The 25,865-nt window shown below is 41.5% G+C and overlaps 1 protein-coding gene and 1 pseudogene across 2 annotated transcripts in view; one reads left to right on the forward strand and one right to left on the reverse strand.

Annotated features, from left to right (window-relative positions):
* ADGRA3 (adhesion G protein-coupled receptor A3) overlaps nucleotides 1-25,865 on the forward strand; it is a gene marked incomplete at both ends in the record, with an annotated part of 124,116 nt that overhangs the window by 10,633 nt on the left and 87,618 nt on the right. The window lies entirely within an intron of this gene.
* LOC308264260 (NADH dehydrogenase [ubiquinone] 1 beta subcomplex subunit 9-like) lies at nucleotides 25,332-25,864 on the reverse strand (annotated as a pseudogene). The gene has a single exon. The product of its transcript is annotated as an NADH dehydrogenase [ubiquinone] 1 beta subcomplex subunit 9-like (transcript).

Consider the following 25,865-nt stretch of genomic DNA (forward strand, 5'->3'; position numbering starts at 1 on the left):
GATCGCCCAGGTTCGAGGTCGGCCTCGCTGGCTTAGGAGACCCTGTTTCCAAATAAAAATATAAAAAATAGGTCTCTGGGAGTGTAGCCTGGAGGTAGAAAGGTAGAAGGGTTTCCAGAAACCCCAGTACCACCAAAAAAAAAAAAAAAAAAAAAAAAAAAGAAAAAAGAAAAAAGAAAGAAAAAGAAAAAATCTTAAGATATCTTGTCCTTTTCTTTCCTTCTCATATTTGGCTGTCTTAAGCTTAAGATCCGTGCCACTTGAGTTGTTGTGCATATTTGCAATCTTCTCTTTTGTTTCCGGGCAATCACTGCTCTGGTGCTGGGGGTGGGTGGGCAGGTGTGTAGAATTTTGTGTTCTACACAAAGAAGGCTAAATTGTCCATCCCTCTCACAATCTATTGTTGAGAATTATTATTAAACCCTTTATGATTCTACCTGATAACGTTAGCACTATAACAAGAAAAAAATTTTTTTGGCAGGATTGCCAGCTGTGTATGTGAAAGTTGCCTCTTCCCCCACCTGTTGAAGAATTGTTCTTTTGGACTAAATATCTTTCCACAAGAAGAATAAACATAGCTGGGCATGGTGGCGCACGCTTGTAATCCCAGCATTTGGGAGGCTGAGACCTGAGGATCGCAGTTCCCAGACAGCCTCAGCTACTCAGTGAGGCCCTCTGCAACTCTGTGAGACCCTGTTTCAAAATAAAGAATAAAAAATTGGGCAGGGGGTGTAGCTCGGAGGTCAGATGCCTCTGGGTTCTATCCCCAGACCTGCAAAACAAAACAAACAAACAAAAAGAATAAACATTGTTCAGGGGTGGGCCTGTTTCCTTCAAGGTTGAGGGGGAGAAGTGGAGGATCCCCAAGGTTACCTCCCTGGCTCCCCTGCAAGTGCAGGGCGTAATGCATGGTATGTGGTTAGTAAATGTTTGTGAATTAAAATCAGTCGTGATAGGAGGACATTTCTTGATTGGAATATGTGATTCCCAGGAGGTGACTGGTTTCATCCAGGCCATCCATTGAGTAGGGCACCATAGATTGTTTTGTTCTTTCCACCTGCAGCATAGGCTTGAGTGACAGGCAGTTCACAGGTGTTCCTGTGGCATGGCCTCACACTGTGGGCAGGAGAGAGATTTGGTTGTAGGTTGTGCTGACAGTGTTCCCTCCCACCTCCCTCCTTAGAGTTAAGTGAGGGAAACTGAGCGCATCCTCAGAAGTATAACTTTAATATAGGTTCTTTAGCACTGTTTTTAAAACTTTCTTTCTCTGAGCCTGTTTGCATCAAAGTCTAATTAAATTGATTCCTTTCCAATCAAGATAAGACTTAAAAAGCATTCTTTGTTTGATTGTGCAAGTCTTTCTGACTCTTCTCATGAAAAAGGCAAAGAGAAATTGACTACTGGTACATTAATCTCTAGGGCTGTATTGAAGACAGATGTCCTTTCTATTAGTCCGTCCTTCCTTCCTTCTCTGTCTCCTTCTCCTTCTTCTCCTTTCTCTCTCTGTCTCTCTCTCCTGCCTTTTGTTTGTTGTAAACAAGCCCAAGTGTAAACTCTTCCATTATGCCCATGCCTCACAGAGAATTCTACAGTCTTTCCAGTGGAAAGATGGAGCTTGCCGTTTCCCCTAGTGCGAGGCCAGCTCACCATTCCTTGTGACCAGCTCCCGCCGTGTGTTCATGAACATTATGGCGACTGTCATACCTTTTTTGGAGTGATTTATTTACAGTCCTTGCTCTCCTACCAGAGTGTAGACTCTTGATGGTCCCATTTATCTCTGCTCTTAGAATCAAGCACAGGAGCACTCAGTAAATCTTACACAAAGAAGTTTCTCAAGTAGGACTAGGGAAGGAATGTTGCATTATATTCTTAAGTGAGATAAATCGGTCCTGGATAAACTTGAGACTCTTCAGAGCAGAACATCCAACATACAGGGTCAAAGCTTACAGTCCCACCCTTCATCCGAGAGTGAAAACTGTCCACCTCGTACCTGGATTCTTTCTTTTTTGTTTCTTGGTCCATTCCCTCCTGTCTTTTGAGAAAGCATGCCATTCCTTGCCTCTCTTTCAGGTCTCTTTAGTTGGTGACTTCTCCTCTGCATATAGAATCACATTCTTTATCCTCTTAAAAGACTCCCCTCCCCTCAAGCCCCTTCTTAGTGCTGCGGTGAGTGCTGCCCTCCACAGGGAAGCTCCTTCAATCTCACCTTCATTTCCTGGCCTCCTAGTTCAGTTTCAGCCCAGGACTATCTAGTTTCTGCCCTGTGCTCTTGCTAAAATCTGCTTAGATTAGAACCATTTTCTACTTTCTTTCTTCTTATTCTGGTTCTTGAGCTTGATGACCACATCTGTTATCACACTGACTCATTAATTGAACTTTGACAATTGTGTTGACTACTTAAACATTCTTTCATCCTCACGTGGTTTGGCCAGGAAGCCCTTAGGAGGTACAAGTAGGCTAAGCCCCATAGATCCCTGCCAGGTTAGACCCAGAAAAGGCAGTAGTACTCCCAGGGGTTGGTGTAGTATTTGAGGTGAGGCTTTGGGAATGAGTGTCATCTAGCACGAACCTATGAAAATAGAGATTGTGTGCTTGAAATTATCTTGCTTAATAAGAACCTAGTTAACTGTTTTATCAGGAATTGCTTATTCACAGCTCTTTGTTGGAGGAAAAAAAATCAATAGTTGAATTTTTTCCTCAGGGATAAAGTTGAAAAACTTGTTTATCAACTTAACTTAGAAGTTAGCACCCATAGACTAGGCTCATGTAAGGTCCTCGTGTGTAAGACGCTAGGCTGTAAGAACTTTATAAGACTTACTACTTATTTATTTGTTATAAGAACTTTATAAGATTTAACTATTTATCTATTTGTTCAGCTTTGTCATGTGATCAATTCCTTGTGTTAGGTTATCTTTTCCCATGTTAGTGGGTGCCATTTAAGTTGCTGAGGCTGGTCTTGAAGCTTTGATCTTCCTGTCTCAGCCTCCCAAGTACTGACTGGTATTACAGGTGTGAACCACCACATCTGGAATAGTGGGGACCATTTACATTGGAAATAGTTTGCTGCTGCTGCATGAGAGGGGAAATAGGGAGGCTTTCTGAAGTAAATCTTAGTGCATCCAGTTTGGGAGTAGGTGGTGGCAGCTTTCAAGAGGGAAGGAAACAGTCCCCAGGACAGTTGATGCATAACAGACTCCCTTCCTGGCTGGAAAGTGAGCAGGACACAGCTCACTCGGGTTCTTTTTTTGCTTTTTAATTTCTGTGATACTTAATTAGCACATAGGTAAGCCTTAATGGTTGTTGTTGTTGTTTTTCTTCTGACCCATAGTTCATTTCCCAGTGATGCATTTTGTTTTCTATTGAGATGTGGATGTTGCAACAGAATAAAGTAAAATTAAAGCTCCTGGCCCTCGCTTCATTGTTCTCCCAAGGAACAATTTCAGAAAACATTCTTCTTAGTCTTCTGATGAAATTAGTTTGAAAGACCTGTGGATTCTGGCTTTGGTGTGAACATTGTCAAGTTACCTAGCACATAGACGTATTAAGGTTCTCTAGAGAAACTTAACCAATAGAAGATACATGCATACCTGCAGATAGATAGATGAAGAGATAGATGTAAAAGGGAAGATTGACAAGTTCCTCTGTCTCCAAACTGGACAGTCAGGAAATTCAGCGGGATGATTCAGTTCTAGCCCCTAAGACCCGAGAATCAGGTTGATGAGTAGGAGGTCATAAAAGTCCCAGTCTCAATCCTTTATTTACTTACTATTCTTGTGGTACTAGGAATTGAACCCAGGGGCATTCTTCCTCTGAGGTACAGCCCCAGCTTTTTAGATTATCGTTTTGAAACAGGGTCTCACCAGGTTGCTGGGAGTCTTGCTTAAGTTGCTGAGACTGTCCTAGAACCTGTGATTCTCCTGTCTCAGCCTCTCAAGTACTGGGATTATAGATGTGTACCACCATACCTCCATACCTTGCTGATCTTATCTTTTCCTTTTTTTTTTCTTTTTTTTTTGTTTTTCTGATACTGGTGATTGAACTCAGGGGCATTCTACCTTCAGGCTACAACCCCAGTCCTTTTAATTTTTTATTTTGAAACAGGGTCTTGTTAGTTGCTGAGTTTGGCCTTGAACTTGTGATCCTCCAGTCCTACTCTCCCAAATCCTGAGGTGACAGGTGTACACCACCATGCCTGGCTGTCAGACTGAGAACCGAACCAGGACTGCAGCTGTCTTGTGGCAGGAAAAGATGGATGTCTTAAGTCTTAACTGTGCAGTGCTCTTCTACTTTTCTGTTCTTTTCAGGTTCTCTGTAGACTGGATGATGCCCTTCTGTATTAGGGAAGGCCATCTGCTTTACCTAGTTCAAACACTAATGTATTTTAGAAAAACCTCCACAGACATAGCAGAAATAATGTTTTACCAGCCATCTGAGCATCCCTTAGCCCAGTTGAGACATGAAATTAATTAATCATAGCAAAAGGTTTAAAAATTGTTTTCTGTTCCCTTTCTAGTGCTAGTTTTATTTTCTTTTAAAACTGGTGGTAATTATCTTTAAATATCATGATTAGAGAAACCTAAAGTGTCGGTAGCGCTAGCTCTTTGACCTTCTGAACTTCAGCATCCTTGACTGATTTGAAAGTTCTAATGATAACTAACATTTGAGTGTTTATCTCATGATAGGTACCATGCTAAACACTTCACATACAACTTCTTAATGGTTAAAGCAGCTTTCTATGGATGACGTTGTCCACATTTTACAGGTGTGCCAACTGAAGCGTGGGCAGGTAATTGGATCTTCTCAAGTTACACTGTTGGATGTTGTCGAGTCCTGGCTTCAGGCCTAGGACTGTGAGTAGGCCTATATTCCAGCTATTGTGTCCAGGAAAGTCACAAACAAGCGCTCTCTTTGGCCATAGGGTTTGTAGAACAGTTCATGCAAAAGACTAGTTTACAGTGAACCTTTAGAGGTAGCCTGCTGATGGAAAACAGTGACAGAGAATTTCCACCTAGTACTTATGGAATCTAGGTATTATTAAAGAATTTTAGCGTCCCGTTTCGCTATCTTCCGGTGGTTTGGCAAATGGCCTGAGGCAATCATGCTTAGTTGTTTAATGTAGTATTACTGTTTATTACTCAGGCTTTTGCTTAGCTGCACTTTTTTCTGTGTGGTACTGGAGCTTGAACTCAGGGTTGCTCTACCACTGACCTACCTCCCCAGTTCTTTTTACTCTTATTTTGAAAAAGGATCTCTTTACATTGCCCAGGCTGGCCTTGAGCTTGTTTCTCCCGCCTTAGCCTTCCCATTAGCTAGGATTATGGTAGTGCCACTGGCACCCAGCCTTATCTGCATTCTTGAGGTTGAAGATTTTATCCTGGAATCATAAATAACCCTCTCTCACATAGGCTGCCATGTTAAGATGAGTAGAGTGTCTTGTGGGGGAGGGTGGCTGTACTTTTGGTAAGTCTGCACGTGAAGTAAAAAGAACTTCATGACACTCTTGCTTTCTTTTGGGGAAGGCTTAATCTACCTGTTCACAGAAAGGAGGATGCAGAGGAAGGAGTTTTAGACTGAAAAGAGGTGGGAACTCGCACATTGTGACCCTGAGCTAATCAAGCCTCTGTTTTTTCTGTTTCCTTTTCTTCTGTTCTTGTTCTCTCTCTCTCTCTCTCCCTCCCTCTCTCTCTCCCCCTCCCTCCCTCTCTCTCTCCCCCTCTCCCTCCCTCTCTCTCTCCCCCTCCCTCCCTCCCTCCCTCCCTTCCTCCCTCTCTCTTCTCTCTTCTCTCCTCTATCTCTCTTTTGGGGCGTACTGAGGATTGAACCCAGAGGCATTCTACCTCTGACCTGCACTCAACCCTCTTTTATTTTTTATTTTGAAACAGGGCCTTACTCAGTTGCTGAGGCTAGCTTCGAATTTGCGATCCTCCTGGCTCTGCTTTTCAAGTACGGGGATTACAGGCAGATCACCACCAAGCCTGGCTTTGGTCTTCCCTTTCCTGACTAGTGAAATGAAGTTTTGAACTAGACTCTCCTTAAGGGCTCTTTAAGTGCCAAAATTCTGTGATTTTACATATCCCACAAAACCAAACCAAGGGTGACAAGATCACTGGGGTGATTTTTTTGTTTGTTTTTAAACAAGCCATAGACAATAAGGAAGCTCTACTCTCTGAAGTCTTCTGTTGTGTTCTAACAGCAAGTGCGGGTGCAAGCTTCTAGCAGGGAGTGTTGAAGCCACTGGGCTGCTGCTGACTAGCACCTGGCCAGCCTGGTTTCCTGAGCTCTATTTGCTGCTTCTCAACACTCTTAGCAAGTGATAATTGCCCCTCACTTGCCATTTGAGACCTGTCTTCCTTCCTTAGGGGTAATCCCAACACTGGAACCCTGTGCCTGCTCTCACTCTCACTGTGTTGACTGGGGGATTTCTTCTGTGTCCCTCAGATGCAGTTTTTTAAGACAGGCTCCCTTGAAGAGCCCATTTAGCGTGTGAGTTCTACTTGCCCCTTGCCATGTCTCCGTTTCTTCTGCCACAGGAATATAGATGCTTAAATCCCAGTTCAATGAGCTAACCAGCTTGCTTGACTGAATTCCATCCATCCATCCATCCATCCATCCATCCATCCATCCATCCATCCATCCCAGGGACATTCTACCTCTGAGCTACACCATCAGCCATTTTTATTTTTTTTTTAATTTTTTTTTTTTTTTTTTTTGGTGTGTGTATGTGTGTTACTGGAAATGGAACCCAGGAGCATTCTACATCACAGCTATACTCTCACCCCTTATTTTTATTCTTTATTTTGAAACCGGGTCTCACTGAGTTGCAAAAGGTTTCATTAAGTAGCTGAGGCTGTCCATGAACCGTGATCCTCTTGTCTCAGCCTTCCAAATGCTGGATTACAAGTATGCGCCACCACACTCGGCCTCCTTTTTATTTTGAAACAGTTGCTGAGGCAGGCCTTGAACCTGTGACCCTGTGATCCTCTTGTCTCAGCCTCCCAAGCACTGGGATTATAGGAGTATACCACCATTCCTGGCTTTTTCTGAATTTCTGAGCAACCGTTGAACCTGCAGGGTATCCTTAAATCTGGGAGATGTATTATATGTATTTTTTAACATAGTGAAGATATACTCCGGGACTGTCCACATCCACATCTACCCCATGTAATCTTTTTTCTTTCTGAAGATCGTACATCACAGGATTATTCCTCTTGTCTGCATTTTTTTCCTATTTTTTACTGTATCGCCTGTATCACCGCACATTTTTATGGCATCCTGCTGATTCTATTTCACAGCAGCTTTCTGCGCACTCCATGTAAGTCACTCTCCAGAGGGCAGGCTAGTTCCTCATCGTGGTCCCTCCACAAGCTGTAAACGCACCCGTGGGGCTACGGTCGCCTGCACTATGGTTTCTGAAATAGAACCTGCGGGGCAGATAGTTTTCTTGAATACTGGCTCTGGTGAATCGGGAGTAGACGTCAAGGGTGCCCTGTGAGCTTATCAGGAAAGCGCAGGGGTGCAGGCTGACCTGGCACGAACGTGGTATGAGGCAGTGGCCCATGTACCATTTTTTTTGCCAGGGGCCCAGGAAGCCCAGAACTCTGTTAATAACGCTATTAATTATTGCTCTGTTTTTGCAGTCTTAGTGTCCTACTGGCCCAGTACACATCAGGGTTCTTCATTGGTTGAGATAGCATATCAACAGCTACGTTAATTTTTTTTTTTAATAAGTATAAGGCATTCTGTGGCCCATGGCAATTGATAACACTTCATGGACAGCTGCATTATTTTTTGTGGTACTAAGGATTGAACCTAGGGGCATTTTACCTCTGAACATACTCTCAGCCCTTTTATATTTTTTGTTCAGAAACAAGACCTTTCTAGGTTACTGAGACTCTCCCTGTGTTACTGAGGCTGGCCTTGAACCTTCAGTCCTCCTGTCTCAGCCTCCCAAGTACTGGTATTACAGACGTGTGCCACCACACCTAGCTAACGGCTACTCTAAACGAGTGGCTTGGCCATCTACATTTACAGAATGGCTCAAGATTTTTTTATTAAACTATGATATTAATCTCTTTCAGATTGTATACAGAGTAGTCAGATCTATCTTTGTCAAAACCAACCTACCTTCTTTCCTTCCTCCCCCTCCCTCCTTCCCGCCCTCCTTTTCTCCTTTCCTCTCTCAATGGGCTTTGAATTTCTTAACTACATCTCCAGCCCCCACCCCTTTTGTGGTACTAGGGATTGAATCCAGGGGCAGTCTACCTCCAAACTACATGTACTCTAGCACTTATATTTTGCTTTGAATCAGGGTCTTGTTAGGTTGCCAAGAGTCTTGTTAAGTTGCTGAGACTGTCCTCAAACCTGTAGTCCTCCTGTCAACTTCTTGGGTACTGCGATTACAGGCTTGTACCACTATACCCAGCCACCCCCAACAGCTTTTTTTTTTTTTTTTTCTTTTTTGGGGTGGTAATAGGGATTGAAGACAGAGGTATTCTGTCTTTGAGCTACAATCCCAACTCTATTTTATTTTGAAACAAGGTCTTGCTAGGTTGATAAGATTCTCACTTCTTGCTGAGACTGGCTTTAAACCTGCGATCTTCCTGTTTCAGCCTCCCAAGTACTGGGATTACAGGTGTGTTCCATATCACTCCCTGGCTAAGTTGTAGTTTATAAAATGTTCATTCCAAGTATATTGTAGTAGTAAGGGTCTTCCAGCATTTGGACTGGCTGTGAAAGAAAGATCTTTGGTGGATTGATTTGGGAAGACTACTGGTTCCTGTATATTAAGGGCATTTATAAATGAATAAGAAAAGACAGGTGAGCAGTTGGAATTAGGGTTTAGTAATAATGTGTAATGTCTGCTGAATGGGCCAGATTTTGTAGGAAGTATTCTAAGTGTTGTATTTCTTTTTGCAGTTCACCAATGGGGTCATTATTGCAATGATCTCCATTTCCTGCTTGAGGAAGGGAGGGCTGGGAGCTCGTTAAGTTCTCCGAGGTCATCCAGGCAGGAAGTGGTGGAGCCAGAATTGCGCCCAGAAAGTTGGACTCCTAGTCCTCAAAAACAGTAGGGGTCACGGTCAAAGTACAGATGCACAGTGAGAAATCGAAACTGAAATTCTGAGGTGCCACAGATTCAAGTGTGACTCTAGCAAGAAGGTGATGTATGTACTTATATTAATGGGAGTACATAATGTCTTTTCCAGAAAATGATGTTTAGCAGATTTTGGTATCGTTGCTTAAATGATCATTATTAGTGCTTTGTAGAATAATGTATTCTATTTTGTCATTTCTTTTTCACTTATTAGCTCATATACCTCTATAGAAGAAATTTCCCCCTGATCATTTGCTTGGCTTCTTTGTCACTTTGTTCAGGCATGGCAAGGTAAACCTTTATTTTTTAATTCTCTTTTTGTATATATGGTACTGGGGATTGAACCCAGGGGCATTCTACCTCCGGGCTCACCCCCAGCACTATTTTAATTTTATTGTTGAAATAAAGTCTCAGTAGGTTGATGAGAGCTTACTACTTGCTGAGGCTGTCTTTGAACCTGTGATCCTACTGTCTGTTATAGGCGTGTGCTATTACAACTGACTTTATCCCTTTTCAAAATAATGAATTGGTACTGTTTCTGTTGTTTTTATTACTGCCTCATCTAAATGCTTTATTTATCTAGTTTAAAAGATAACTAAAAATAATCTTGGAAAATGTAACACAGGAAATTTATTTTGAATTTAGTATTTCAACTACTTTTAGTGTTCTAGCAAAAAGAACTAAGTTCTACTCAGTAGTTTATTTAAAGAAATTTGTAGTTTTATTTTTGATAATATGTATAATAGTTTATCATAAGACAGAGCAAGTGTTACTTAAAAAGCTCTCAAACTTGAGTATACATCAGAATCCTCTGGGATGACTTCTCAAGCTGGGCCCCATCTATCAGAATAGATCTTAATGCTTCCAACAGCCAAAGCAGTCCAGGGTATGAAAGGATTGGGAAGCTCCGGTTTTGATCTGTTCTGATCAGAATTCTCACCGATGTCATCTCAAACAACTGACCACACAGCTTAGAGGGAGAAAGATTTGCTCACAGTTTTGGAGATTTCAAAGTTTCAGTCCACGTCAGGCCAGGTCTGCAGAGCTCAGGATTGGGAACCTCCAATTTTGACCTGTTCCAGTTAGCATTCCTACTGCCATCATTCAAACAACTGAGCACACAATTTAGAGGGAGGATTTATTTGCTCACAGTTTTGGAGATTTCAGAGTTTTAGTTCATTCAGGCCAGGTTTACAAAGCTCAGGGCATGGCAGTGGGAGTCAGAGAGAGGAGGAGAGCAAGGCTCTGCTCTCATTTCATGGAGGCCAAAAGCAAGAGAGGGAACAAGGGAAGGAGGTACCTTATATATTCCCCCAAACCACACCCCAGGGACCCCCTCTTCACAACCAAGCCTTGCCTCCAACATGGCTGCTCAGTTTTTGTGAAGAATAGGGGCTCGCTCATTCTAAATCCAAACCATTACATAACCTAAAAAAACAGTCTGTAGAAATTGAGTGTGTGGGGTGGGCAGTGATAGAATCATCAAAACAATACCACAAAGAATCACCGAAAAATTTTATTTATTTATTTGTTTTTGACCATCAAAAAAGGGCGGTTGGGCTATGTTGTTCTGAGGGACATAATTAAGGTACAAATGTGGTCTTAGACACACTGGTTTGGACTAAGGATAAAGGATCTTTTTGAGGTAATTTGCTTATGGCCTGGACAGTAGGTAAGATGAAAAATAAGCCACCAGAAAGGTAGGTAGAGATGGGTAGCTGAAAAGAGCTTGTAATAATGGTATCTGCCTTCTGATCTTAATTTCTGTATGCAAAATGGACACTTGTCTTACACACTAAACTTATTTGCCAATTTTTGTTAGTCTTTGTGTTTTAATTCTTTACAGTGCACATGGACTGAGACAGTAATAAAGACCATTTAAAAACAAGTCACCATTTAGTGAGCAGTGTCATTTACCACTCTAAAACAATAACTGTACCCCAGTTCTTTCTCTACATACCTGTCTCAGGTTATTTTTCATAGTAGAACTTTTCACCAGCTGACATATTCCCATATTTTCCTCATTTTGTCAAAAATACATACACTTTTGAGGGTAGGAATTTTGTTTTGCTTTTCTCTGTTTTCCCTAGCATCTTGAATCATACTCCTGGTACCTTTATGTTGCTTAAGATATGCCACCTGTTTTTAGTATTCTTCCCCTGGCTCGCTCTCTCGTGTGCGCTGTGTGTGTCTGTCTGTCTGTCTGTCTGTCTCTCTCTCTCTCTCTCTCTCTCCTCCCTATTTTCTCTCTCTCTTTTCTCTCCCTCTTTTTCTTCTTATTCTTTTTCTGTCTCTCAATTTCTCTCTTTCTCTTTATTTCTCTATTTCTCTCTCTCTCTCTTTCTATTTCTCTATTTCTCTATTTCTCTATTTCTCTCTCTCTCTCTTTCTCTCTCTCGGCACAGGAAGTAAGAGGGAACAAAAGGGGTTGCTGGAGTAGCCTTCTTGTTGATATGCCTTTTCATGGGAGGCTCATTCTGCAATCCTGCATTTCCTCCTCACACATCAGGGGCCTTTTCCTGTGGTACTACAGAGCTCTGCTGTGGGAAAGGCCTGGGAAAGGATAAGTGTATTAGGGTTTCCTAGCGAGTATTGTTTCCTCCCAGCTGTACATTCTCAAGAGCAACGGTCAGCAAACTACTGCTCTCCCTGTTTTTTTGTTTTTTGTCTTTTGTTTTCTTTGGTACTGAGGATCGAACTCAGGGGCATTCTTCCTCTGAGCTACAACCCCAGCCCTATTTTTAAATTTTTTTAATGAAAAAGGATCTCACTAGGTTGATGAGAGTCTCATTACTTGCTGGAGCTGTCCATGAACCTGCTATCCTCCTGTCTCAGCTTCCTAAGTACTGGATTATAGATGTGCATCATCAAGCCCGGCTTCTGCCTATTTTATATAGTCTGCAAGCTAAGAAAGGTTTTTTTTTTTTTTTTTTTTTTTTTTGTTGGAAGTTGAGCTAGTACTTGGGAACTTCAGTTAAGGAACTTCAATTTTTATCTTCCTCTTCCCTCAACAAAAAGAGATCATCTCATTTATTAATCACTATGTCACGCCAGGTATGGTGACACATGCCTGTTATCCCAGTAATTGGGTGGCTGAGATAAGATCGGAGGTTTGAGAATAACCTGAGAAAGTAGTGAGACACATCAGCCTAGTGAAACCCTGTTGCAAAATAAAAATAAAATAGGGCTGGGAGTATAGCTCGAATGTAGAGTGCCCCTGGGTTTAACCCCAATACCACAAAACAAAACAAAAAACAATATGCTAAAGAAAAAATTATTATGACACTTGTTAAAATGTTTGGGAAGACTATTGTGGGTGCTTGAGATAGATGTCAGGATTCTTGCAATAGGGGAGAGCGATTAGGCTCAACTCCACATATAATAAGAACAAGTTGGGGTTTGCAGCCAAAGAGGTTAGGGGTGGAGGGGGTCAGCGGTTGGCAAATTACTAAGAGGAGATACCAAGGTATGGAGATTCTGGCTAAACAGATATAACAGGATTCTTGCTGAGGGCAGGCCTGGGGATCAGATGTCACCTGGGAGATGCTGGGAGATCAGATATGCAGGGTTAATCAGGTGTTGAGAGCCTGGGAAATCAAGACTGAGATGTCTTTAAGAAGAAGGCTCAGAGGAACTTGAGCCTCTTTACCAAGTATTATAAAAAATTATGCTGTATTACTATTGTATTTTGAGTCTTGGCAGTCCGTGGTGAATATTTGTTTTCTTTCTTGCTATGTAAGTACCTACATAGGATTGTGGATCTTGTGTCTCGATCTTGGTCTGCCAAGCTTGAAATACCTGGCACTCCAGAGCTTGTTGACTTCTGCTCTTGAGTTTCAGAGCTCCCCTTGTGAATTTCAATAGCTTTGCATGTAAACGAGAAGTTTATGGTTGACCTGTGGACCCTGTGCCCTATGCTCTCAGAGTACTGGCTCCAGGTGGAAAGGGCTTGTTGGTGCAACCTTTGTCAGTTTCTGGTTTTCCTCCTGCGTGTTTTCAGCTGGACACCTTGCCTGTGCCCTCCTTCTGTCCCTGCTCCAGAGCTCAGGAGCACCCTCACTGATCACGCCCAGGTTCTCTGCAGCCAGTTCTACCTGGTCAGAGGACCCACATTCTGTGCCTAGATTTTTTTTTTTTTTCTTTTCTTTTGCAGTATTGGGGATTGAACCCAGGAGCCTTCTACCTCTGAGCTACATTCCCCAGCCGAATTTTTGTTCTTTACTTTGAAACAAGGTCTCACTATATTGTAGAGGGCCAAGCTAAGTAGTTGAGGCTGGCCATGAACCTGAGATCCTCCTGTCTCAGCCTCCCTAATATTGGGATTACAAGCATGCACCACCATGTCTGGCTTTTGAGCCAGGTTTGTGGTAATTTGCTATAGATCAGTAGCAAATGGATATACATCTTCGCTTAGTTATCTCCATCTTCCTTGTCTGCCCTTTAAATTCCTCCTCATTTTTTTTTTTAAACAGTGTAGTTCAGAAATGTTTCCACGAATCAACTAACTTTTCTGCAGCACTGAAACTTTGTATTCCCTTTGGATCAGTGTTGCCTCCTTATAGCACTTAACACTTACATGAAACTTGTATTATTGATGTCACTGCAGACACACAGTAATTCCTCAAATAAATTTTGAATTCATGAGTAATTGGTACACCACTAAGAATTTCAGCTGAAAAAAAGTCAGAGATTCAAAATAGTATAGTCCCAATAGAAAGCTTTCCATGTGGATTAAATTGCCAAATAAACTTATTATTTTCATAAATATTAGGTGCTTTTTGTTTTCTTTTGGTGGAATTAGAGATTAAACCTCAGGCATTTACCTCTGAACTCTACCCCCAGTCCAGTCTTGACTTTTATTTTGAAACAGAGTCATTAAGTTGCTGCCCCACTAAGATGCTGAGGCTGGTCTTGAAACTGCATCCTCAGATCTCAGCCTCCCCAGTACTGGGATGATGAACTTGTACCGCCATCCTTGGACCATTGTTCTTTATGATGGATAGACACCTTGAAAAATGGGCTTCTCGTAGAGCAAATATGTTCATAAAATAAGAGGAACTCTTATTTTTTAAATAGATTAAAAAAATTTGGGCACTATTGAAAGATTCTTAGTAGAGCACAAAATACTTTTTAGTTTTTTTTTTTTTTTTTTGTGGTACTGGGGATGGAACCCAGGGGCCTTCTACCTCCAAGCTACACTTCCAGATCTATTTTATATTTTATTTGGAAACATGGTCTCATGAGTTGCTGAGAGCCTCACTAAGCTGCTCAGGCTGTCTTCGAACTTGCGATCCTCCTATCTCTGCCTCCCAAGTACAGGGATTATAAGCATATGCCACCACGCCTGGCTACTATTTAGTTCTTCTTAATCAACCAGCTTCTGTTTAATATAATGTGAACTCATTGTTTAATATTAAAACAGAAAAATAGGATATTTCCTTTTTATTTGTGAAACTTTTTATTTTAAAGGAATTTAAAATAATAAGGAAAATAGGCATATATATAATATGCCCATTACATGTATGGCTATAATTTATATTTGTGGTACCAGGGATTGAACCTAGGGGCATTCTATCTCTGAACTATAGCCCCAGCTCTTTTTTTATTTTTTTGTTTATTTATTTTTGTGGTACTGGGGATGGAACCCAGGGACATTCTACCTCTGAGCTATACCTCTTGCCATATTTTTAACTCTTATTTTGCGGAGACCCAATAAGAAGCTGAGATTGGCTGCAAACCTTCGATCCTCCTGTCTCGGCCTCCCAAGTACTAGGATTACAAGCATGTGCCACCACACCTGGCTTATTTATTTATTTGAACGGGATCTCAGTAGGTTGCAGAGGCTGATTTTTTTTTTTTTTTAATTGGTGATATTGAGGATTGAACCCAGGGGTATTGATTTGATGGGGCTGTCTTTGGACCTGCCAAGTACTAGGATTATAAACTTGGGCCTGTGATGTTACAGCCTCCCAAGTACTGACATTACAAACATGCATCATCACACCTAGCTTTTATTATTATTTTTTTAAACGTTAGGCCTTTGGTAAAAAAATGCCTGGGAACTTGAAAGGTTACTTAATGAAGCCATTTGAGGATTTAAGGGAAGCCATATATCCAGATGTCTTTTGCCCTGGCATCATTAGTAATGGCACCTCTTTTTAATCTGGAGAGTCTATCAAATTGTGTTACCTGTCCGTATCTTTGACTTGCTGTCTCATTTTAAATAATTGTTCTCCTTGAAGAGATTGAAAGTGGGATATATTATTGTTTTGAGCTTTGAGAAAAAGTGGACTTAAGTTTTGTGTGTTGAATTCTCCCCATTTTGCCAAATCTGTAGGAGAGATTTTAAAACCAAGTAATAAAAATACCCATAAGTGTTTAGGTCTGTGTGGAGGATTTCTTTGTTAAGGAATTAATTTCATTACTTTTCTTGGCATATAATTAGAATTCATGTTTTTTCTCTAGACTGGAAGCATTTCCTCTTATTTTGAAGTTTTGTGTGTAGGCTTGCTATTTATTATTTTTTTTGTTGTGGTTAAAGTACACGTTTTTGTTAAAACTTTGTAAGCATACAGTTTAGTGCCATTAAGGACATTTTCTTTACCAACTTTTTTTTTATCACTCAGCATAAACTCTGTATCCGTTAAATAATAACTTTCTAGCCCTTTTTGTCCTAGCCCACCAGTAGCCTGCATTTTCTGCAGAGATTTCCTTTTATTTCTTTGATTACTGCTATTCTTTCTCCCTATTTTTACTTTTTTTCTTTTAGGAACTCCTATCATTTGCATAGGCTGCAGGTTTCTTCATGATTTTCTTCTTAGTACTGTATTTCATCCGCTGCATTTAGAGTCAAATTGTGTTCTTCCCAGAATTTTTATTTTTCATTTATTTTATTTAGTGTGTGTGTGTGTGTGTGTGTGTGTGTGTGTGTGTGTGTTAGTTGGTATTGAACCCAGGGACATTCTACCTCTGGTCTATACCCCTACACTTACTTTAGTTTTTATTTTGAAACAGGGTCTCATTAAGTTGCTGAGAGCTCACTAATTTGCCCTGGCTGGCCTTGAACCAAAGGCCTGTGTATGGATTCTGACGCTGACGGTGACAGTTTATCTTGGCTCCAGGTGGATTCAGATCTGGGTGTCTTCTAACACTAGGCCTCTGCTTTCTCCCATACCTTACTTACCAGGCCACTCAGAGTTCTGGCCCAGCTTTCTACAGAATGGGTTTGGTAGGTCCTTGCATTGTTACCCCTGAAGAGAGTTTCTTGGTTGAATAGGTTGGAGAAATGTTCCTCTAAGCAAATTTGAGTGAGACTCTTCTATGTAGGATAGTTGACCCAGCCTTCTGAGTGTGTGTGTGTTCACAGAGCTCCTGGGCAGACTGTTTTCTGAAAACACTACCATTTTGTGAAAATGGTAGCATTTCCAAAGTTCCAGGTGCCCATATGCCATCATCCTGGCTTGTTCTTGGATGCCACCTGTTACAATACGTACACAGTATTGTCTCAAAACATTAGAAAGATGTTTATGAACCTTAGCCACAGACCAGCTGGGGGAGACTGACGTGGTGGAACAGGTGCAGTTGACCTTGTCGTGTGGCAGCACAGTGTCCCAGCCTGGTTGGCAGTCACCCTTAGGCACTGCTGAAGGAAAACATCTCTTGGTCTCTTGTCAACCTGACTGCTGTCTAGTTGTGATACTGACCAGTTGCTGGGTCTTAGGAAGTTGTTCTGAGAGCCTAAGTTCAGTGTTTTATCTCATAGTCCAATGCATACATATATACATATATTTTTTTCCTCTACCAAAACCTTGTATTTTTTTTTTTTTCTTTTTAGAAATGCCTGGGATGATTTACAGATGATGCATTCAGTAGCAGAAAGGTTAAGGACTATTCCAAATCATTAAGCTAGATGCTAGTGTTAAGGATTAAGTTCTAGCTGGCCATGGTGGAATCCCAGTTACCTAGGAGGCTTAAGGCAGGAGTATGCTAAGCCTGGGAAACTTAGTGAGACCCTGTCTCCAAAGAAAATATACAAAAACAACAACAAAAAACCTGGGGATGTAGCTTGATGGTAGAGTGCTTGCTGAACATGCAGTCGGCCCCGGTTTCAAGCCCTCTACCACACTCTAAAACAAACAGACGAAACGATTCAAGTTCCTGTGTTTTGTATTCTGGAATACAATTATGCTGTTACATGTTCAGTAGCTTCTGGGGGAGGAAAAAGGGGTTGGAGTTGGGAACAGAGCTGCTCTCTCCTCCCCACAGTCCCAGCGTCCGAGTCCCCTTGCACTTGGTGGCTGGATGCTGGCCAGGATGGTGGTGGTAATTCAAGGATGGTTGTGCTCAGGACACCTGGCTGCTTACAGAGTGTCTGGCACCTTAGCTTTGGGGTGGCCGGAGGTATTCCTATTTCAGTAGGTACCCTTGTGATTAAAAGTAATAATTCTGTGACAGGAAAGGTGATTGAGGATTTTATTATTTAAAAGCAATTATTTTTTTCTTGCAAATTTCTAAAGGGAAGTGTTTGCTTCCCTGCCCGATGAAGAAGAAATGGGCTGGAAACCATGACTCCCCCTGTCAGCATCCAGAGAGGCCCTAGGAGAGGAAGGAGACTTCTCATTTTAGGGAATGACCTCTTTTTGACCCTCTACTAAGCGGATATACATTGAGCCACATTTGCTTACCTTTTCTCCTTTCCTTCCCAAATTCTGTTGAAAATGAGAGAAGACACATAAAAATTGGAACAGACCCATAACAGACTTAAAAAATGAGAAAAGTGCTACCATGGCCCCGAAGCATCAGGGACACGATGGAATAAATAAAGCAGATGGGATCGGATTGGTGGTGAAATTTTCCGGCAGAGGAACCTACAACCCAAGAGAGAGAGAGAGAAAAAAAAACCGGAATCGCTAGAAAAATGAATTTTCTTAACAGCATCCTGGAAGAGTCCCAAGAATCAAAACTGTAGGGAGTGGCAACAAAATTGGGTAATGAGAGTGCTCGGCCAGGAATTAATGACCTTGAAGCAGCTGCTGCACCGCTGCTCCCCCTGCAGTGTCCATGGAGGGGCTGGTGGTCCAGTCGCCTCTGCAGCAAAGCCATTTAGTTCAGTTTTAAACAAACTGGGCCATGTGCCAAGGCAGAACGCAGTGGATAACTGTAATGGGAAGGAGAAGTTGTAAGGGCCCCAGGCATCTTCTCTTTTTCTTTTTGGTACTGAGGATTGGATGGACCTAGGGCCATTCTATCTCTGAGTTACACCCCCAGCCCTTTTTATTTTAATTAATTAATTAATTAATTAATTGCAGGTCTACGGGTGAAACCCAGGGGAATTCGACCTCTGAGCTATACTCCCTGCCTTGTTTTTATTCTTTATTTTGAAACAGGGTCTCACTGAGTTGCAAAGGGCCTCACTAAGTAGCTGCGGCTGTCCGCGAACCACGGTCCTTCGTCTCAGCCTCCCAAATGCTGGGGTTAAAAGTGTGTACCACAATGTTCGTCTGTCATTATTATTATTATTATTATTATTATTATTATTTTATTTATTTTTTTGAAACAGGGTCTCACTAGGTTCTTACTAAGTTGCTGAGGCTGACCTCGAACCTGTGATTCTTCTATCTCAGCCTCACAAGTACTGGGATTACAGGCATGTACTACCATTTCTAGTTTCCCAGGTATCTCTGAACCCAGGGACATTCTGCCTCAGAATTATACTTCTAGCCCTATTTTTTTATTATTTATTTATTTATTTATTTATTTATTTATTTATTTATGGTACGGGGATGGAACCCAGGGGCACTCTACCTCCGAGACCCCCCCAGCCCTATTTTTTATTTTTATCTTGAAACAGGGTCTTACTGAGCTGCAAAGGACCTAAGTAGCTGAGGCTGTCCGCGAACCTCGGTCCTCCAGTCTCAGCCTCCCAAATGCTGGAATTACAAGTGTGTGCCACCACACCTGTCTTACTATTTATTTATTTATTTATTTATTTTTATTTTTTGGTGGTACTGGGGTTCCTGGAAGTCCTTCTACCTCCGGGCTACACTCCCAGACCTATTTTTACATTTTTATTTGGAGACAGGGTCTCCTAAGCTAGCGCATGCGGCTGGCTTCGAACCTGCGCGATCCTCCTGTCTCTGCCTCCCAAGCGCGGGGATTACAAGCGCGCGCCACCACGCCCGGCTTACTTTTTATTTTGAAATAGGGTCTGACCAAGTTGTGAGGGCCTATCTAAAGTTTCCACAAACTCATGATCCTTTCATTTCAGCCTCACAAGCATTGGGATTACAGGCGTGTGCCACCAAACCCCACTTCTGTATTATTTTCACACTTGCTAAAGAAACCTTCTGAGCAGCTGACACTAATCAATCCAGCCTCCACATTTGTAAATGCGAGCAAACAACCAAGAAGGATCATTAAACATTTGAGAAGAAATCAACAGAATGATGAACCGATCTTGTGTAAGTAGAAAGACTGACAGGAAGGTAACAGGAAAATTGCAGATCCTCGTCTCGGGTCCAAGAGAATTGTAGATCTGTAAGGCAAGAACAGGTCATGGGAAAGGTTGAGGGAAGGAGTTTCTAAAAGCTAGCCATGGGATTGTAGTGTTAAAGCGCTGGCATGGGGTCACTGGATGGGCTGAAGGGCAAAACAGAAACAACTGAGGACTTAGAAAATTAGTGGTCTGGAAAATTGAGCAGAGGATTTACTTGAAAATTCAAAGCCAAAGGATTAAGAGGAGAATTATGAAGCCAAATTAAGAAATGTGGAGAATAGATCCAAGAGACGGAGTCTCAACTGAGGAGCAGACAGAGCAAGAGAAGGCAGGCTGAAACATTCTTTGATTCTCTGATGCTATCAGGAAGTTGGAGAGATGGTAATTACTCTTAAGAGCTAGTTTCTCAAAAAGTGTGGTTTCTTTTTCCCACACCATAAAGTGTTGCCCTTCAGTCCTTCTTTTACCCTGGTCTTCTCATTTAGTTCTTAGGAACCATTAACCCTTTCTGAGCTGCATGGTGCCATTTTAACACAAAGCTTCTTTTAGTCTGTCATGAAAATAATTTCAAACTTATATGCAAACCATAAGGACACAAATCATGGGTAGAACATCTTTATATTTTTCCCCAGATTTATCTGATTTTTTTTTATTATTGACATCTTACCCCATTATTGCTCTATTTTTCTTTTTTATATATGCATGCAAAAGAGATTTCAAATCATTTCAGAGTACACTGTATGCATTGTAATTCCACAGAGTTCTTTTTTTTAATAAAAATGATCTTGACCTTTAATATCTTTAATCATGATAATATAATTTGGATGTCTCTGAAGAATATTTAGGTTTTGTTTCTTTTTTTTTTTCCCTATGGTACTCTGTATCGAACCCAAGGGCATTCATTCTATTTCCAAGCTACACCTCCAACCTTATTTTATTTTTTATTTTGAAACAGTCTCTCTAGGTTGCTGAGCATCTCAATAAATTGCTGAGGCTGGTTTTGAACCTGCAATTCTCCAGATGTACACCACCACGCCCTGCTTATTTTTTACTTGGTTAACTTAATAACTCCCTTCTTTTTCCTAAAATTTGGCTTAAATTTTAAGCACTGGGCGTTTAAGTGTTTTTCTTATAGATAAATTAGGTAGCACCTTGAAAGAAAGTATAGTTCTTTATGACACACTAATGGATCCCTCCTTTCTGGGAAAAAAAAAAAAGTTACATTCTGAGTCCTAACATTTCTTTGCCTTTAATTACCCTGGCATACAATATATACTTTTCTATTACACAACTTTTTATTTCAGGGCTGCATCATAGTGAAGCCTTAGTGTGTAAACATGAAGCCATAATTAAGGATTCAGACTTCAAATCAACCACAGTCTGTGTGCGTGCTAACAATAACGACTTCTGATAAACTCATAAGTTCTTCCTTTTCCTGACAGCTGGACATTTCTTTTGGTATCAGTTTTACGACAGTCCTAATTTTAGAAGGGTTGTGGGAAAGGTATGTTATGATGCTTTTATTGCTGTTTTAAAAGAAGAAAGAAAACTAAACTTACTCTGCTAGATTTTAAAAGAAGGTCCCATAAGCTTTGGAGAGAGGCAGGAAAGAGACTGGACTGAGATTTATACTTCTCTGTACCACTGGAGACCGTTAAATTGTAGATGCTGTATCATTATGTCCTTGGGGAAGGATCTTTGAACATAGGAGCTTAAACCCAGCCATATTTTTATTTCATTCATTTATTGAGCAGATGTTATGAGCCCTTGTCAGCTGGGTCCTCTGGGAAGTACAGACCAGGATAGAGGCAGGAGCATAAGATATTTACTGGAGGGAAATGCAAAAAATAAAAGGAGAGAAGCCAAAGTGGACACGAAAAGTTTTGAGACTGGCGTGCAGGTCTCGCACCTGTGAAAGGGAGAGGGCCAAGAAGGACAAGGGTTGGCGAGGCATCTGACTCCCCGCACCCCTGAGAAAGGCTAGGTCTGCCCAGCAGGAAGCTGTGGTGTGGATTGCCCACTGGGGAGTCTGCCCAGCAGGCAAGGGAGCCCTCTTCCCACTGCTGCTCAGCTGTTGGCTGGTCACTCCCCGGAAAGTTTGTGGCTTTTGCTTGAACATTACAAACAGAGGCATGGACTCTAGAGACCTGCGGCTGGGGGCTCTCAGCCAAGTGCTAGGTTGCAACCGGGCCTTCCTTGAAAGATGGCCCACCTCCGTGGCCAGAGATGAATTCTTATGTACCAGGTATTGTTGGAATCCTAACTCTGCCACTCAGTACAATTGTGAACCTACGCAACTTACCTAATTTCTCTGGTTGTGCCAATTTTTGGTACTGTTTCAGAGAAAATAATAATACAGTCATCTTTGGACTCTTGCGAGGAATAAGTGAGTCTGTCCAAAATCAAGAAGAGTGGCTGCTTAGAATGAGCCCATAGCTGGTCACCAGCATGTTCTTTTGTGTGTGTGTGCGGGGTGGGTGGGTGGGTGCACGGATGAAACAGGTTTCTATACTTTTTGCATCTTATCTTGTCATGGGAGGTGTCATAAATATACAAGTACTTGAACAGATTACTTTCAGGTAGTGAGCAGTGCAGGTGAAGGCAGTATACATACATATACATGTATGTATATGTGTATATGTGTGTATGTGTGTGTGTGTGTGTGTGTGTGTGTGTGTGTGTGTGTATTTTTTTAAGTACTGGAGGTAAATTCAGGGGCCTTCTACTACTGAGCTACATCTCCAGCCTTCTTTATCTTTCATTTTGAGCCAGAGTCTTGCTAAGTTCCCCAGGTGGGTCTTGAAGTTGGCATCTTCCTGCCTCATTCTCCTGAGCAGCGAGGGCAGAACATTTTTTGACACTTAGAAACTAAAGCATACCACGTAGAATATTTTTTTTGCTGCAAAAATGAATACCTGTATGCAGTCCAGAAACGAACATGTTGGTGAACTTAACTAATAATATATAATGCAGAAGTAAATATAGTTTTATAATAAAGGTTATTCGGGTCGATGGACATATTGGGAAACTTAATAGTATTTATGAAAAAGATTCTGTAGTTGCCCATGCCATGTGGAAGTAAATGTAATTTTATAATAAGTTTACTCAAGATGATGGGGAGTTTTGAAATGAATTAAGATAGAAATTAGCTCTTGACTTATACTTAGGTTAAAAGAGAGAATAAGCCAGGCAGAGTAAAGTGGATTGACAAACTTTCTGATAAGGGCAAGATAGGAAATATTTTAGGCTTTATAGACCATAGCGTGCCTGTGGCCTCTGCTCAGCTCTGCTGTCATAAAATGACAGCAGCCACAGATGAAATGGATGCAGGTGTGTGTGGCATGTTTAAACAGAACATCACTTAAGGACTTTGGAATATGAATTTTATAAAGTTTTTCTCTGGAAAGATTTCTTTTTCAGATTTTCACTTACTTATTTAAAAATGCAAGAAACACTTGAAAAGATTGTAAAGGCCACTGGCTTCTAAGAAAACAGGTGGCCATTTGGATATGGCAGCCCTGGATTAGAAATCTGAAGGACACTGCAAGTCACCAAGTTTAATTAGTGGGACAAGTAAAGCAAAGCAAGAAAAAAATTATTTTTGAGGAGTTGACATTCCCGATTTTAGCTTATCACAGGTGGCCCTAGAGGTTTAGGACATGTGCTAGTGGAGGTTAGTGACTCACTTGTTCAAAGCCTAGCCTCCATTTCTTCTTTTTCTCCACGTGATAGAGAATGTTGCAGCACACGTTAGGTTTACTTCTCAATCTATTATGGTGTTATTGTTTATTAGGATTTCCATTACTTGAGCCAATCAGAACTGGAAACTTTTAATATGTGAATGCATGCCTTGATCTTCCCATGAGAAAACCTAAGGAGCTTCCTCCCCCTGCACCTGTCATCCATGAACTTCACAGCCTACCATTTTGTAGATGGAAGAAAATTCCACAAAATTCCCTGTGACTGGACCCAACCTAAATGTTTAGTCATTAGCTTTTACAAACTGCAGGGCAATGAGTAATTTTGTTATCAAATATATATATTTAATTATATAATATGTACCATGTAATATATTTTATACAGTTGCAGGTGTGGATTTAGAATGAATTTCTAGAAGATTAATTAAATATTATATGTTCCCTGGTACTTTCGCCCTCCAAAGTGATTGTATTGATTTGTAGCAAAAGGGGAGTATCTGTTTTCCTCAGCATATAAAATGCTATCATATTTTTTCTGCTCTGATAAGCAATAGATGTTGTGTTATTTTAATTTGCATTCTCTCATGATTGAAGATGTACATTCCTCCATATGATTATAACATATTGATGTTTTTGGTGCTTATTTACCATTTATTTATTTATTTATTTATTTATTCATACATTTATTTATTTTTGTGCTACTGGGGTGGAACCCAGAGGCATTACCTGTGAGCTACACCCCCATTTCTATTTTTTATTCTTTATTTTGAAACAAGGTCTCACTGAGTTGCATAGGGCCTCACTGAGTAGCCGGGGCTGTCTACAAATCTGCAATCCTCCTGTCTCAGCCTCCCAAATGCTGGGATTACAACTGTGTGCCACCACGCCTGGCTTATTTACTTTTTTTTTTTTTTTTTTTAAGGAGGCAAGGTCTTGCTCTGTTGCCCAGGCTGGTGTTGAACTCTTAAACTTGAGAGATTCTCTGCCTCAGCTCCCAGGTAGCTGGGATCACAAGTCTAACTACTTGGTCTGGTGCTTACTTTTATTGAACTATCTATTCAGGATCTTTGCCAGTTTTTCTATTGGGAATTATTTTCTTATTTATTTTTTGATGTGTATGTAACTGGGGATGGAACCCAAAGACATGCTACATCTGAGCAACACCTCCAGCCCATTTTCTTTTTCTTTTTTTTATCCTGAAATAGGGCCTCACTAAGTGGCTGAAGCTAGCTAGCCCTGAACCTGTTATCTTTCTGTCTTAGCCTCCCAAGTATGGAGATTATAGGCATGCACCACTGTACTCGGTTTTTAATTCCTTTTAAAGGTCTTTGTATTTTGAGAAAATTTTGTATATTGTATTTTTTTTGATGGGGGTAGTATTTATCATTCATCTTTTAACATTGCTTACAGATTTAGAATATCAAGCAGAGGTTTAAAAGTATACTATGTTTTAAGATGTCATATTTGCTTCTTGAATTTTAGAAAATCCTTAGCTAGTATGGCTTCTAAATCTGCTTTCTTTCTGCTTTCCACTTTTTTCCCCCACAGTACTGGGGATGGAGCCCTGGGCATTCTACCTCAGGGGGACACCCCAAGCCCTGTTTTTTATTCTTCATTTTGAAACAGCGTCTCATTCAGTTGCAAAGGGCCTCACTAAGTAGTAGCTCAGGCTGTTACGAACCGCAGTCCTGTCTCAGCCTCCCGAATGCTGGGATTACAAGCTTGCGCCACCACGCCTGCGTCCGCTTTCCACTTTTGTAATTTTTTTGGTAGTAGGGATGGAACCCAGTGGCTTTCTACCTCTGGACTACACTCCTAGACCTATTTTATATTTTATTTGGAAACAGGGTCTCACTAAGTTGCTGAGAGCCTCACTCAGTGGCTGAGTCTGGCTTCGAACCTGTGTGATCCTCCTGTCTCAGCCTCCCAAGTACTGGGACTACAAAGCATACACCACCAGACCTGGCTCTGCTTTCCACTTTTCTTTCTTTTTCCCTCATGTTTAGTTATATTTTCTATAAGTTATTTTACTTGCAGGCATAACCTACATGGGCCACTCCCGTGGTCTGGTCACAGTAAGCCACCACAGTGGGGGCAAGTCGCCTTCCTTTCTGGCAGGAGGCAAGCTTCAGTCTTAGGTCCGTCAGGTGGGGTTCCCTCCTACAGCTGCTTGACCTCTGGCGCCCAGCTTTCCCTCTGCAGTTTCTTCCATTGCTCTCTCCTGGCCAAGTAATCAGGATACATTGCCTTCTCAGAAGGATGCCAGTGACTAAGCACCAGTCCGGAACCTTGTAGCACCGTATCTCTCATAGGAGGTGCCCTCAGGAGAGTCAGGAAAGACAGATGGCTGTGGGAGTAGATTGTACCAGAATTCTTCTGCCTCCCTTGGCAGCTGGCTGGCCTTCCTCACATCCTTTTCATTCCTGTGTTCTTCAAACCGGGCTCTCATCAAACAAGCAAAGTACCAGTATTTGTCCCTGTGGAAACACCACACTTGAGGTGGCGCAGAGCGCGCTTATAAAGCCGCAGCACCTTCTGCTGGTGGGTTAGGTAGGCTGTCTGCGCCGAGCACGCCATG

Source organism: Muscardinus avellanarius (assembly GCF_963383645.1).
Source record: "Muscardinus avellanarius genome assembly, chromosome: 6".
Taxonomy (NCBI): domain Eukaryota; kingdom Metazoa; phylum Chordata; class Mammalia; order Rodentia; family Gliridae; genus Muscardinus; species Muscardinus avellanarius.